The 12,137-nt window shown below is 42.3% G+C and overlaps 1 long non-coding RNA gene across 3 annotated transcripts in view; it reads right to left on the bottom strand.

The window, feature by feature from the left end:
* The window catches only part of LOC118928638 (uncharacterized), a 103,631-nt gene that overhangs the window by 23,328 nt on the left and 68,166 nt on the right, over positions 1-12,137 (bottom strand). The window contains exon 4 of one of the 3 annotated variants that reach the window (XR_008999241.1): positions 6,522-6,681. The exons of 1 other annotated variant lie outside the window; for it this stretch is intronic. This is a non-coding gene — a long non-coding RNA (uncharacterized LOC118928638). Of the gene's footprint in view, positions 1-6,521; positions 6,682-11,166; positions 12,051-12,137 lie in introns of those variants that run through there. One more of the 3 variants, XR_008999242.1, reaches the window with a different exon arrangement.

Genomic DNA, 12,137 nt, shown 5'->3' with positions numbered 1-12,137 from the left:
GGACTGAATATGACACAGTTCTTAACTAAAAGCACTCAAAGTATTGGAGGGAGGTTGGATAGGCCAGAGGTCAGCAGTTCCCATGAATATAGTGACTTAGAATCACATGAGAGGCAAGTGCCAACTCATGAGAAGGAGTGAAGTTTGTTAAAGAAGGACTGCAGATGAAGTGGCAGGGAAACTGGTCTTGAGGTGTCAGTAAAGTTATCAGGTAGAAAAGAGAAGAAAGCATCCCAGGCAGATAGAAAGCATGGTAAAGGATAGGAAAGCAATAAAGGACATGACTTGTTAAATAGAATTTTGTTGTGGCAGAAGATTGTCTTTGAGCGAGAGTGGTGAGAAACAATTCTAAAAGAGTAGGTAGAGACCAGCTTGAGAAGTCCTTGGGTGCTGTTAAGGAATCTGGAATTCATCCAGTATTATTAGGTAGACATTGAAAATTCTCAAGCAGAGAGTGACATGATTACATCTGTATTTCAGATAGATCACACGGACAAAAGTGTTACTCCCTTGTCGTAATGAAGTCCTTCCTTCCAGTCTGGCTCTTTGGATTTTAGGTCCTTCATACTGATCCAAATTTTAGCCTCCATGATCACAGCTGTTGTCAGACTTCCCTCTTTCCTCAATGCATAATCAGCATACCCTGAGGATCCTCCTTACCCATTAGCCTGGGTTTTAGTGTCCCCTCAGAGAAATAATGCTCAACCATGTGTGGTATGTGCATTGTGGGAAGGGTATGCCATTTTTACTTGGAGAGCATTTTCAAAATACATACTCCTTTGTGACATATTCCTCTCTTGTCCTGAAATTCTGATAGGCCTAAGGCTTGGGAGGATAGGCAGAGTTCGGTGGGGAGACCAGCATTTAGGAAAAATTTGTTATTTTAGAGAATGGGGATCTGGCCATCAGAACTCTAATCAAGATATTGTCCCTCTCAATTCTGTGGTTATTATTAAAAACACTACAAAGTCTGCATTGGTATTTTCATAATGATACCCCTGTAGTTGGTGAAATGGTGGACCCCCAAAAGATATGTCCATGTCCTAACACCCAGATCCTGTGAATGTTATCTTATTTGGAAAAAGGGTCTTTGCAGCTATAATTAAATAAAGAACACTGAAATGACATCATCTTGGATTATTCAGGTGAGCTGTAAATTCAGTGATGAGTGTCCTTATAAAAAACAAAAGAGGGGAAAATAGGGACAAAGAAGAAAGGCCATGTGAAGACAGAGGAGATTGGAGTTATGCAGCTAGAAGGCAAAGAATGTCTGGAGCCACCAGAAGCTGAAAGAGGCAAGAAAATGGTCTCTCTCAAGCCTTTAGAAGGAACACGGCCTTGCCCACATCTAGATTTCAGACTTCTGGCCTCTTGAATGATGAGACAGTAAATTTGTTTATTGAAAACAGCAGATGTGTGGTAATTTGTTACAGCATCCTTAGGAAATGTATAATAGTCACTTTTCAGAGAAAAGACAATTCCCAAGTGTTGTATGATGGTAAAATGTACATGAATTTAGGTACGATAACCTAATCCCTCTGGGCCAGTTTCTCACCTAAAAACATGGAAATAGTAATCCTACCTTCACAGAGTGTTTAGACTATTAAATGAGATTTTAAAAGAAAAAAACCTACCTGGTAGATACCTGGAAAAAAAGGCAAGTGCTCAAAGGTTCATCCATTTAAGAATAGGCCTTAAGACGAGTGGTTACCAAAGGGAAGGGGTTGGAGAGGGTGGGTTGGGAGGCAGGGAGCAGGGGATTGAGGGGCATTATAATTAGCACTCACAATATAGGTCAGTCACTGGGAAGGCAGTATAGCACGGAGAAGACAAGAAGTGTTGCTATAGCATCTTACTATGTTGATGGACAGTGACTGCAATGGGGTGTGTGTGTGGGGGTACTTGATAATATGGGTGAATCCTGGAACCACAATGTTGCTCATGTGAAACCGTCATAAGATTGCATATCAATGGTACCTTAATTAGAAAAAAAGAGACTTGAATGCCAATAATGAATCACATCAAGAATTTTAAAAAATAGAAAAAAAGAATAGGCCCTAACACATTATAGCATAAATACCTGGTGACACAAGGCCTCTGAAGAGGGAGATGGGATGGTTAAAATGCACAGTCTGAGCCTGTTTCAGAATCTCTTTTGCATGTAACCACTTATACCCCCCTGGTGTCAGCTTTAGTTCTCACAAGCTAACCACTGCCCTTTTCCCCAACCTTCTCTACTTCCTGTTTACATAGTTTGCTGCTTCCTGGCCAAGGGAACTGAACAATTTCCCCTGGACTTTTGCCAAGAATGCCTTCTTTGCTCACCTCTTCCTCTGCTTCTTCTTGCCCTAGAAGCCACCACATTAATAAAGAGCAAACTGCTGCCCTGAGCAACATCCAGCTAATCAGGCTACTGGACTGAATCAGACAGACATGAGAGAAAACATCAAGCAGTATGTAGGCATCAAGAAATCTTCCACCCTGCTCAATGTAGCCCCTCTAAGCTATTGACGCTGATGCTTTTTGCAATTAACTGTGCTGGTCATGATGGCTCCACTCGCAGGCCCAGCCCCGAGCTGTCTGTGGGAAGTGGTCCTGACCAAGGCCCACAAGACAGCAGGGTTGACTTGACCAGTTTGCCAGGTTGGGAGGTTGTTGGAATGTCCAATTCATAGTTTCAACATGAGGCCAATGTCAAATCATCTGAGAGGTTCTTTTAAAATACACAAACAAGCATTTGGAACTGGAAGGTAGTAGGCCTGGGGATTTTTTTTTCCCCCAAAATAATGATTTTTTCCCCACAATTCCAGGTTTATGATCCTTAACACAGTAGATAAGAACGTGAACTCTGAAGCCTGACCGGATTCAAACTCTGGCTTTACTATCTATGATCTGTGTGACATTGCACATGTTACTGAGCCTCTCTGTGCCTCGATTTCCTCATTTGTAAAACAGTGATAATAATACCTACTTTTATCACATGTTAACATGTGAAAAGTGCTTAGGCTACATAAGTGTTTGTAATTATTACTGCTACTTTTTTTGTGTTTTTATTGACCTACTGGAGGAAGAGGAAGTTGCTGAGAGGATGGGATGCCTGAATTACAGTGATTTGAAAATTACATAGGTAGAGGTGATGGCAGAGTTGATGGTATGGCAGTCCAGATGGCATGGAAACACTCCAGAAGGTGGAGGAAGGATGGGGTAAAGCTACATTTGCTAAACATCGCAGTAACATCCCCACATGACAAATATACAGCCAGGTCTAGGAAGTACTGAATGATCCAAGGAAGTCGGACAAAGAAAGTATCCACATGGGTTAAGTATAGGAAAAGCTATCATACAAGTTCTGAATTGGAAGGGTTTCAACTTTTTATTTTATTCTGAGTGACATGATCGTGTTGATAGTTTTTTGGCTTGATTGATATAAGAAAGTTGAAAACTAAAAGAATGTAACAGTAGAGAAAATTGCACTATGTTAAAGGTTGGTACTAGTGTCCCTAGTAGGAGAGAATTAACTGTTGAGTAGAAATATTTTAATAACTGCTTGAATCCTAAAGTGTGAGTGCAGTGAAATAAGTCAGGTAGAGAAAGACAAATACCAAATGACTGCGCTCATTTGTAGAATATAATAACACAGCAAAACTGAAGGAACAAAACAGCAGCAGACTCACAGACTCCAAGAAGGGACTAGTGGTTACCAAAGGGGAGGGGTGGGGAAGGAGCGCGAAGGGGATTGAGGGGCACTATAGTTCACAATCACAACACAGATAGGTCACTGAGACAGTGATACAGCACGAGAAGACAAGTAATGAGTCTATAACATCTTACTATGCTGACAGACTGACTGCAATAAAGGGCATGAGGGCTTGATAATACAGGTGAATGTTGAAACCACTGTGTTGTTTATGTGAACCCATCATAAGATTGTACACCAATGAAACTTAAATAATAATATTAAAAAAGTGGAAGTCCTCTCTTCAGAAAAGGGAAGAATTTGAAATTTGGAGGGCCCTCTGGGATGGATAAAGTTAGGGAGAGAGAAGTTATGCATGATGGTAGTGAACTGAGCACTCTACAGTGTAATAGTGCCTCCCCTGAAAGAGCCTCAAGTCCTCCAAAGCACAAATGTTCATTGAGCATGCTGCTTAACCTGTCTGTGCCTCAATTTCCCCATCTGTAAAAGAGTGGTAGTAATTCCTACCACTTTGTAAAACCAACAGACTTTTGGTTGGAGCAACTCATGAAAGAGCTGAATTTTCCAGCACTTGGGAAGACTTGGGTTGGCCAGGCACAAATTAGAGCTACCACAATTGACTGCAGAGGTCTGGAGGCAGAGAGGGCCAAGAGAACCTAAACCTCTGAAAATTCCCCAAAAGCTGGGGAAAGCTCTGTGCCCCACATGGTGGAATCAGGCAGTTGAGGCAATCTCATGTAGCTGTCTGGTCAGGGAGGCCTCAGCAATCATGTGGGTTACAGTAGGAAAAAAGCAAAACATAAAATGGCCTATGGGTCCTGCTACCAGAACTCCCTGCCTCTTAGGCTAGCTGCATGAGGCACTGCTCACTCCTGGGCCTCCCTGCTCGCCTATCCAGGCTCTGGAGCTGGCTGCCTGATGTCTTGTCCTCTCATCCCCAGAGTGGACTGGTCGGTGCTGGACTCAGCTCTTATCCCCTCCAAGAGGTGTGACAAGGAAGTGTGTAGGTTAAGTGCTCTGGGTCCTAGAGTCTATAGAGTCAAGGGAGACAGCAGTGTGGGTCTGAGTAGTTAGGTATCTAATTTGCGCTTGAGGGAGGCCAGCTTAGGCCAGTTAGGGCCAGAGACAAATGTGGGGCAGCTTGGGGGAGCAGGAGTACACAGTTCCCCAGAGCAGTGGGGATATAATTGAGACTGAGGGAAAGAGCAAATGTATTCAGGAATTTACACAAGCAGTTGAACCTCAGAAGCCAAATCTGTATTAAGTCCAAAGAACAGGAATGGTCAAAAATGGAAGAAGTCCAAAGTCAAAAGCAGATAAATACAGGAACAGAGCAGAAGACAGGGTCAAAGCAAGTATGAACAATAGATACAGGATTTCTAGTCACAGTAATGGGAAGTAGAGGTTGACCAGCACATTGAAACATACTGCTTTGTGTGTATGGTAAAATTTTTAAAAATACCGTTTTAACTATTTTTATGTATAGAGTTAAGTGGCCTTCACATTGTAGTACAACATCACCACCATCCATCTCCAGAACTTTCCAACATCCCAAACTGAAACTCTGTAGCCATTAAATAACACTCCCCATCTTCCTCTCTCTCCATCCCCTACTAACCACTGCTCTACCTGCTGTTTCTAATGATTTTGACTATTCTGGGTACCTCATGTAAGTGGAATCATACAGTATCTGTCCTTTAGGTCTGGTTTATGAAACATACCCTTTTAATATCCCCTCAGAGTTCCTAAGAAACATGTCAGATGTGTCCCAGTTCATGCCTCTACTAGGTCTTCAAATAAACCAACCACCTGCTCCTTATCCACCACTGGCTATCATTCTCTCTTTAATGGAGATGTGTGCAGTCAAGAGAAAGACGGTCTGCTTTCTCCCTTTCCAGTATTTCCACTGGTGCTACTAACTGCCTTCTCTGTTTCACAACCTTGATCACCACCACAAATGTGAGCTCTGTTTAATCACACCACAGCCCTCTCTCACCCCAAAATGGAATGAAATAGCCCCTGTAAAAAGTGAAAGTTTTTTTAATCCAATCTTAGGTAGTTTTGCATCTAAACAAGTACATTTGGAATCAAACAGATGACCATGAAGTTCCTCTAATTAACTAAGGTTTGAGCTAGGACTCACTGCCTCCCTCAGCCCCCTCACCTACCTAATTTGTGCCTAATGGGTATGTCCTTCCACTGCCCACCACCACCTCACCTTCACTTCAAGACAGTCCTTTGCTTTTCCAGCACCATGCTTCTGCCCTCCTCCTAGGATTAGAACCTCCTTCATCATCCCCTCTCTGTTCAAGGGTACCAGCCACCTCTCTAGGGTTCCAATCATTAGTTTCTCCTAGCAGACCAAAGAGTCTGCATGCAAATCTTGTCCCTGGTGGCTGCTGTGACATCCCAGAATTCTCAAGGTGATATGCAAATGCAACTCACCATAACCCTGTGGCTTATGAATTTTATTTTTGAAAGACATAATGAAGAGGCAGATTGAAGACTATAGTCTCATGGCCAGACACTGTCAGGGGGCTTTGCTAAAAGACTCTTGTCAACCACAGAAGGTCAAAAACTACCACCCCTGTGGTCTGAAAGTAAACACCAAGAAGGAGGAAAGCACATGGGCTTTGGCAAAAAAATCAGGATTCGGATCCTGATTCCTTCATGTACTAAGTGGGTGACGTTAGCAACTGATTTAATCTAGCCAGGCCACAGTTTTCCCATTTTCAAAATTAGAATAATATAATACAAATAGTACCTAGCATACAGTATATCAGTTTGGATTAGTATTGGCTGTGAGAAACAGAAACACAGCATAAGTGGTTTAAACAATATTTTATTTTTCTCTAATGAGGTAGAAAATCCAGAGTTACTCCACAATCCTCGGGGACCCAGGCACATCTCACTGCTCTTCATTCTTCCAGTGTGGCCCTTGCTCTCATGGTCCAAGATGGTGTCTAGAGTGGCAATCATTATATCTGTGTTCCAGAAAGCAAGGTGGAGGAAGGGATAAAGAAGGATTGCAGGGCGTGTACTATCTGTCTTTTGAGGAAAATTGCCAGAAGCAGCCTTACAACACTTCTGTTTATATCTTATGGACAAGAATTTAGTTCCATGGTCATACCTAGCTGCAAGGGAGGCTGGGAAATTCCAGGTAGCCCTGTGTACAGCTAAAAATTGGGAATCTCATTACTATGAAAGCAGAGGAAGGTAGATTTGGGGGGCATTTTCAGGCTCTCTTACTAATGTGCTCTATCAATAAATGTTGACTATTTTAAATATTTTTCCTTGAGGGGTTACTAAGGAATAACTCAGGAAAGTGGGGGTAAGACCGTCTCCTAAATGAAGAGAAGATGTAGCTTTCATTCTGTCTTTTGTCTTTGTTAATATAGTGACTTACCAAGATAATGTAGCCTAGGAAGTGCTGACTAAAATTTTCAAAGTTGTTATCTCCTTTACAGTGATTTAATAAGTGATACTTTAATGGGACTCTGCTTGTTATGAGAGTATCATATTGACTCACTATGAGCCAATCAGTGGCTAAGCAAGGCAGATTCTCAGAAGAGGACATCCCTGAAAGGGATGATTTTCAAAAGATCTGTATACCTCCTTATACACCATTTACCATCACTGTGAGGTTTTCCTTTTCTATAGAAACTTCCACTGTCTAGGGCCTAATCAGAACGATCTCAAACATGAATCTGACTTCCCCTCTGCCTCCAGTTTATTTGCTGTCTGCAGTGCAGATGAGTGCTTGGAGAATCTTGTTTCTTCTCTATCTTAATATGTCCTGCATCACTCACTAAATGAGATGATCTCTCATTCAAGAGAGCAGAATCCCTCCCCAAACTCCTGATCACATTCAGTAAACAACCAAGGCATTGGAAGAATTAATCAATTAACTGGGGACAACTAGGACACGCTTCCAGAATCACATGGATGTGGTGGTCAGATTCTAGTCTAATGGCCTTCAAAAGGCTATTTTAGCAGAACCACATACCATCTTTTTTTCCATTGAAATATTACATTGCATCCCTGATAATAGCAGAGCTGGTCTGGTTGAAGGTGAGGAGAGCCCATAGCCCAGCCCACTCAGCTTGCTTCTTATGAGGCACCTTCACCCTTACATGAGGAGTCCCTGGATACCTCCATGGAACTGTACAGTTTGCTACACTAATCTCAATTTGAATATCCCTATTCTGGTATTCTGGCTCATCCTCTTACTTTAAGAGCTGGTTAGATGAAAGGGAAAGAGAAAAGTTCTGGTCAGATAATCCAGGAGTCAAACGTTGAGATCTTACTAGAAACTGTGACTCTTGGGCCTCAGCTTTCCCCTTTGTAAAATGGAGATGACGAAAGCTGTTTTACTGCATTGTAATAAAAATTAAAGTGAGTTTATGAATATGAAGTTCCTGGCACAGAGCAGGTTCTCAATAAATGCTGGCTCCCTTCCTTCTTTTCCTTCCCCTTCAGGTAAAATGACCTCTAGCACGTCTGTAACAGACAGTTAACATTTTTTCCCACCACATTGACCACTGTGTATGTAGATGACTGTACCTTTATGTGTGTGACTAGGAAGGTATGAGAGAACCTGTTTACATGTATCTAGAAAGGTACAGGTCACCTCTGGGAAGTTTTAGGAACTGGCAGCTAATGATTGTTGTAGTTTGTGTAAACTGTTCTCAGGCATTAATCCAGTCAATGAAAGTATTATCAGATAAGGCTGTGACACAGAAGATGGACAGACAGGCTTCTTATGTTTCAAAATATTCATCATAGAAAAATTGGATCTATCTGCCTGCTTGTCACAATAAAGAATCTGAATATTGGTGAAGAAATAAAGGATAGTTTCTCCCACTTACCTGTCTGGGCAGAGCAGCCATAGAGTATCTTTATGCTCAGTGCAATAATGCATTTAGGTCACTTATTTAGAGGTTAGGTGAGGGGGAGGGAGCAAGTCAGGCCAGAGACCAGCTCCTCAGGCATGGACTCATGGACACCATCACAAAGAAGATGGCTCAGGCCCAGTATCTGAGGGAGTTCACTAGTTTCTGTCCTAATTCTGGAATCAGAAAGCTGGGCATAATGGATAATGGTTGTTGAAGGCAGAACAATGGCCCCCAAAGACATCTACCATCTACTTCCTATCTCTGGAACCTATGAATATGTTATAGTACCTGGCAAGAAGCAATTATGGAATTATGGCAAAGGCTGCAATGGAATTAAGGTTGCTAATCAGTTGCCCTTAAAATAAGGCGATTATCCTGGATTCAGGTGGGCCCAGTATAATCATGGAGTCCTTAAATGTGGAAAAGGGAAGCAGAAGAGTCAGAAGAAAATATGATGAGGGAAGTAGAAGCTGGAGTGACTTGATACGAGGATTCAACCTGCCACTGCTGGTTTGAAGATGAGAGAGGACCATGAGCCAAGAAATGCAGCTGGCCTCTGAAAGCGGGAAAAGGTAAAGAAACAGATTGTCCCCTCCAGAGCCTCTGGAAAGGAACACAGCCCTGCTGACACCCTGATTTTAGTCCATTTTGGTTTTCTAACATGCAAAACAGTAAGACCATAAATTTGTGTTGTTTAAGCCACCACGGTCACGATAATTTGTTACGGCAGCCTGAGAAAACTAAAGCAATGGGGGGTGGGCAACACCGGGTCATTATGCAGGACAGGAGGGGCGGTGGTATATCAGTGAGTCCATCTGTGGAGACCAAATATCACAGAAGCTGGGGAGGTACAGCCAAGTGTGTCAAGGCTTACAGTAGCTTAATAGCCATCTCTCTGCCTATTGGTTCATTTCTTGGTGAAGTTGGAGTGTCCACTCTTTCCCTTCCAGGACTAAAGAGGTAGAGCAGCAGACAACGTGGGCAAACTCCCAAAGTACACCTTCTGTGCTTTTCCTAGTCAGTCACCCTATGATCTTGGGGACAAATAGTCTCCAGAGTCACATGGCCCTGAGAGTGCCTGTCTTCTTCTTAGAGACTTTTAGAAACTCAGTCTATTTTGCTTTTGTCCTCAGAGCTAAGAAGAAAAGAAAATACCTCACCATGTGCAAGTATATATCACAAGATGATAGATAGTATTGTTAATGATAACAATAGATACCATCTGAATTTTCTAAGCCTACTTCATAAGCACTTTATAGACCTAATTTCTTTTCATTGTCATGATCCCATAAGGTACATAGTTTATTATCTGCATCTTACAGATAAAAGAACTAAAACCCAGAGCAATTAAGGAGCCTGCCCCAAATCACAGAGCTAGCAAGTGGTAACCCAGCTCAAACTTACTCCAAAGCCCGTTCCCCTGAGGCACTTTATCACTGCTTCCTACTGCCTTCAGCATGCTGCTTTTCCAGAACTAGCTGCAGATTGAGAAGCTCCAGCTTCCTGTAGTTCTTCTAACACCAGGGCCGAGATTTTGACTGAAAGTCACTTACAGTAATAAAATAGTAAACATGGTTCAGAAACCTAACAACATTCTTTCAGTCCCGAGGATATTGCCTTTGTAGGCTCCCAATCAAATATATCTGTCTCTTCCCAGTCTAACTGCCCATCCACTCTTCCATGTTTCCCCTCAAACCCCATTTGTCATGGCTGATGGAGAGAAGGGGAAAGAGATAGAGTAGAGGAAGAAAGGGATTGGGCTAGGCAGAGCAAGGAGCCAGGGTCCTGGGCCTTAAGTGACAATGGGTGCACTGGTGCCCAGCAGGTCTAGAAACTAACGGATGAAGTCCTTTAGTTCAGAGTCAAGACTAGCTCCCAGCTCAGACAGCATACCTCATGGTTTTCCCTACAGGCCTCTACTCCATTCCTGCTTGGGATTCCAGATCCAACTTACCAGAGGTAAAGAGGTAAGCCAGAGGAGAGAATATGAAGAGAAAGGAAGAAAAGAGACAGAGATTTAATAGAACACTGCTAGTTCAGTTTCATTTACTATTTCTTGATGGTTTCCTCTGAAAAGCTCTACCCCCTACCATACTGGCCTTGTGTCCTTAAAGATTCCATTCTGTCACTGGCCTACATCAGAGCTCCTCCGTGGAGAAGACAGGTGTTAATCTAGATGCCCAGGCATTCATTCAGCCAACATCATCACTGTCAACTCTGTGACAGACAGTGTTCTAGCCACAGGTGATTCAGAGATGAAACAAAAGAGATGCTGCATTAAAATGAATCTTTCAGGAGCAAAGTCTTATGTAGAAGAATCCAGAAAGCCTATCTCAGGCAGAGTCAGACAGATACTCAGAGCTACTCTAAGGGTCCAGACTCTGAAACAGACTGATCCATTTGGTTAAATTCTAAAGTTCCCTTAGCCTGGCAACTTGGATCCTCCAAGTGTATGCTTGAGCATATGAGAATAAAGGCCATCATGCAAGGAAGATAAAGGTTTCATCTTAGATCTGAACTCTATTGACTGGTAGTGGTTTCTTAAGAGTCTTGTGTTGACAAGGATTGTGAAACCCTATCAGGACTCAAGCACGAAAAGGGGCTGTGATGAATCAGCAATGTCTGCCACATATGTTTGAGGGATGAGTGACAGCAAATGTGCTACATGTTAATATCATAGCCCTAGTGTAGATTAGCTTACATTTTTTCAAGTTGTTTCACACCTGTTCACTTCCCAACTAAGCAACAAGTTCTAGGGAAGGCAGAATTAAGAGTAAAAGGAGACTGGAAGTTGAGCAGAGGAGCTTTTCTTTTTCTTCTGGAATGTGGCAAGGTGGGATGGAATGAGCCTAAGGCATCCAGAACCAGAGGCATGGCTTTGGAGCTGGGCACTCCACTCTTCCAGAGATTATCTGATCCTGAAACGTTAGAGTTGGGTTCTTGTTTTTCAGGGTTTATTAAATTAAATTATGTTCTCTAAAGTTTCTGCAACCACTGAATTAGTGAATACTAAATTATCATCCCTAGTGGAAATACAGGGTTAGGTTCCTGCAAACCTCTGATCATAACATTTTCATCAACCAGTTAATACTTAACTTTGTTTTACATGTGTTTTTGTGTAAAGACACCTTATTTGCTATATATTATTGATCCACTAACATTGATCTCACAGCACTGTAACTCCTGCCTTTTCTAATGCACATACATTCTCTATAAGGTGCATCACAGCCTTTGTGTGCTTGAGAACACTGGACAGCACTTCAACACTGTGATGAGGGCCATTTTAGACAGTGAAATCACCAACACACAAAATGAAAAATGTGGCACTAAATAGACTGCGAAAGGGACACTTGTTTACAGTGTAAGAGCTGAAACAAGAAGGCAGAGTGTTGCCTTGTGTACCTCGGCTGGGAACATGCATGTCAGCCAACTCAACTCTTTCACCACTCTGCGTGTGTCTGTGGATGACAGGGAATATTGATTTGGTGTTACAGTTTTAGTGAGTAGGCAAATTTGTGAATACAGAACCCACGAATAAAAAAGGA

This window comes from Manis pentadactyla, chromosome 9, assembly GCF_030020395.1.
Source record: "Manis pentadactyla isolate mManPen7 chromosome 9, mManPen7.hap1, whole genome shotgun sequence".
NCBI classification, from domain to species: Eukaryota; Metazoa; Chordata; class Mammalia; order Pholidota; family Manidae; genus Manis; species Manis pentadactyla.
The sequence above is the reverse complement of the archived record's forward strand: the minus strand, read 5'-3'. Positions and strand labels throughout refer to the sequence as shown.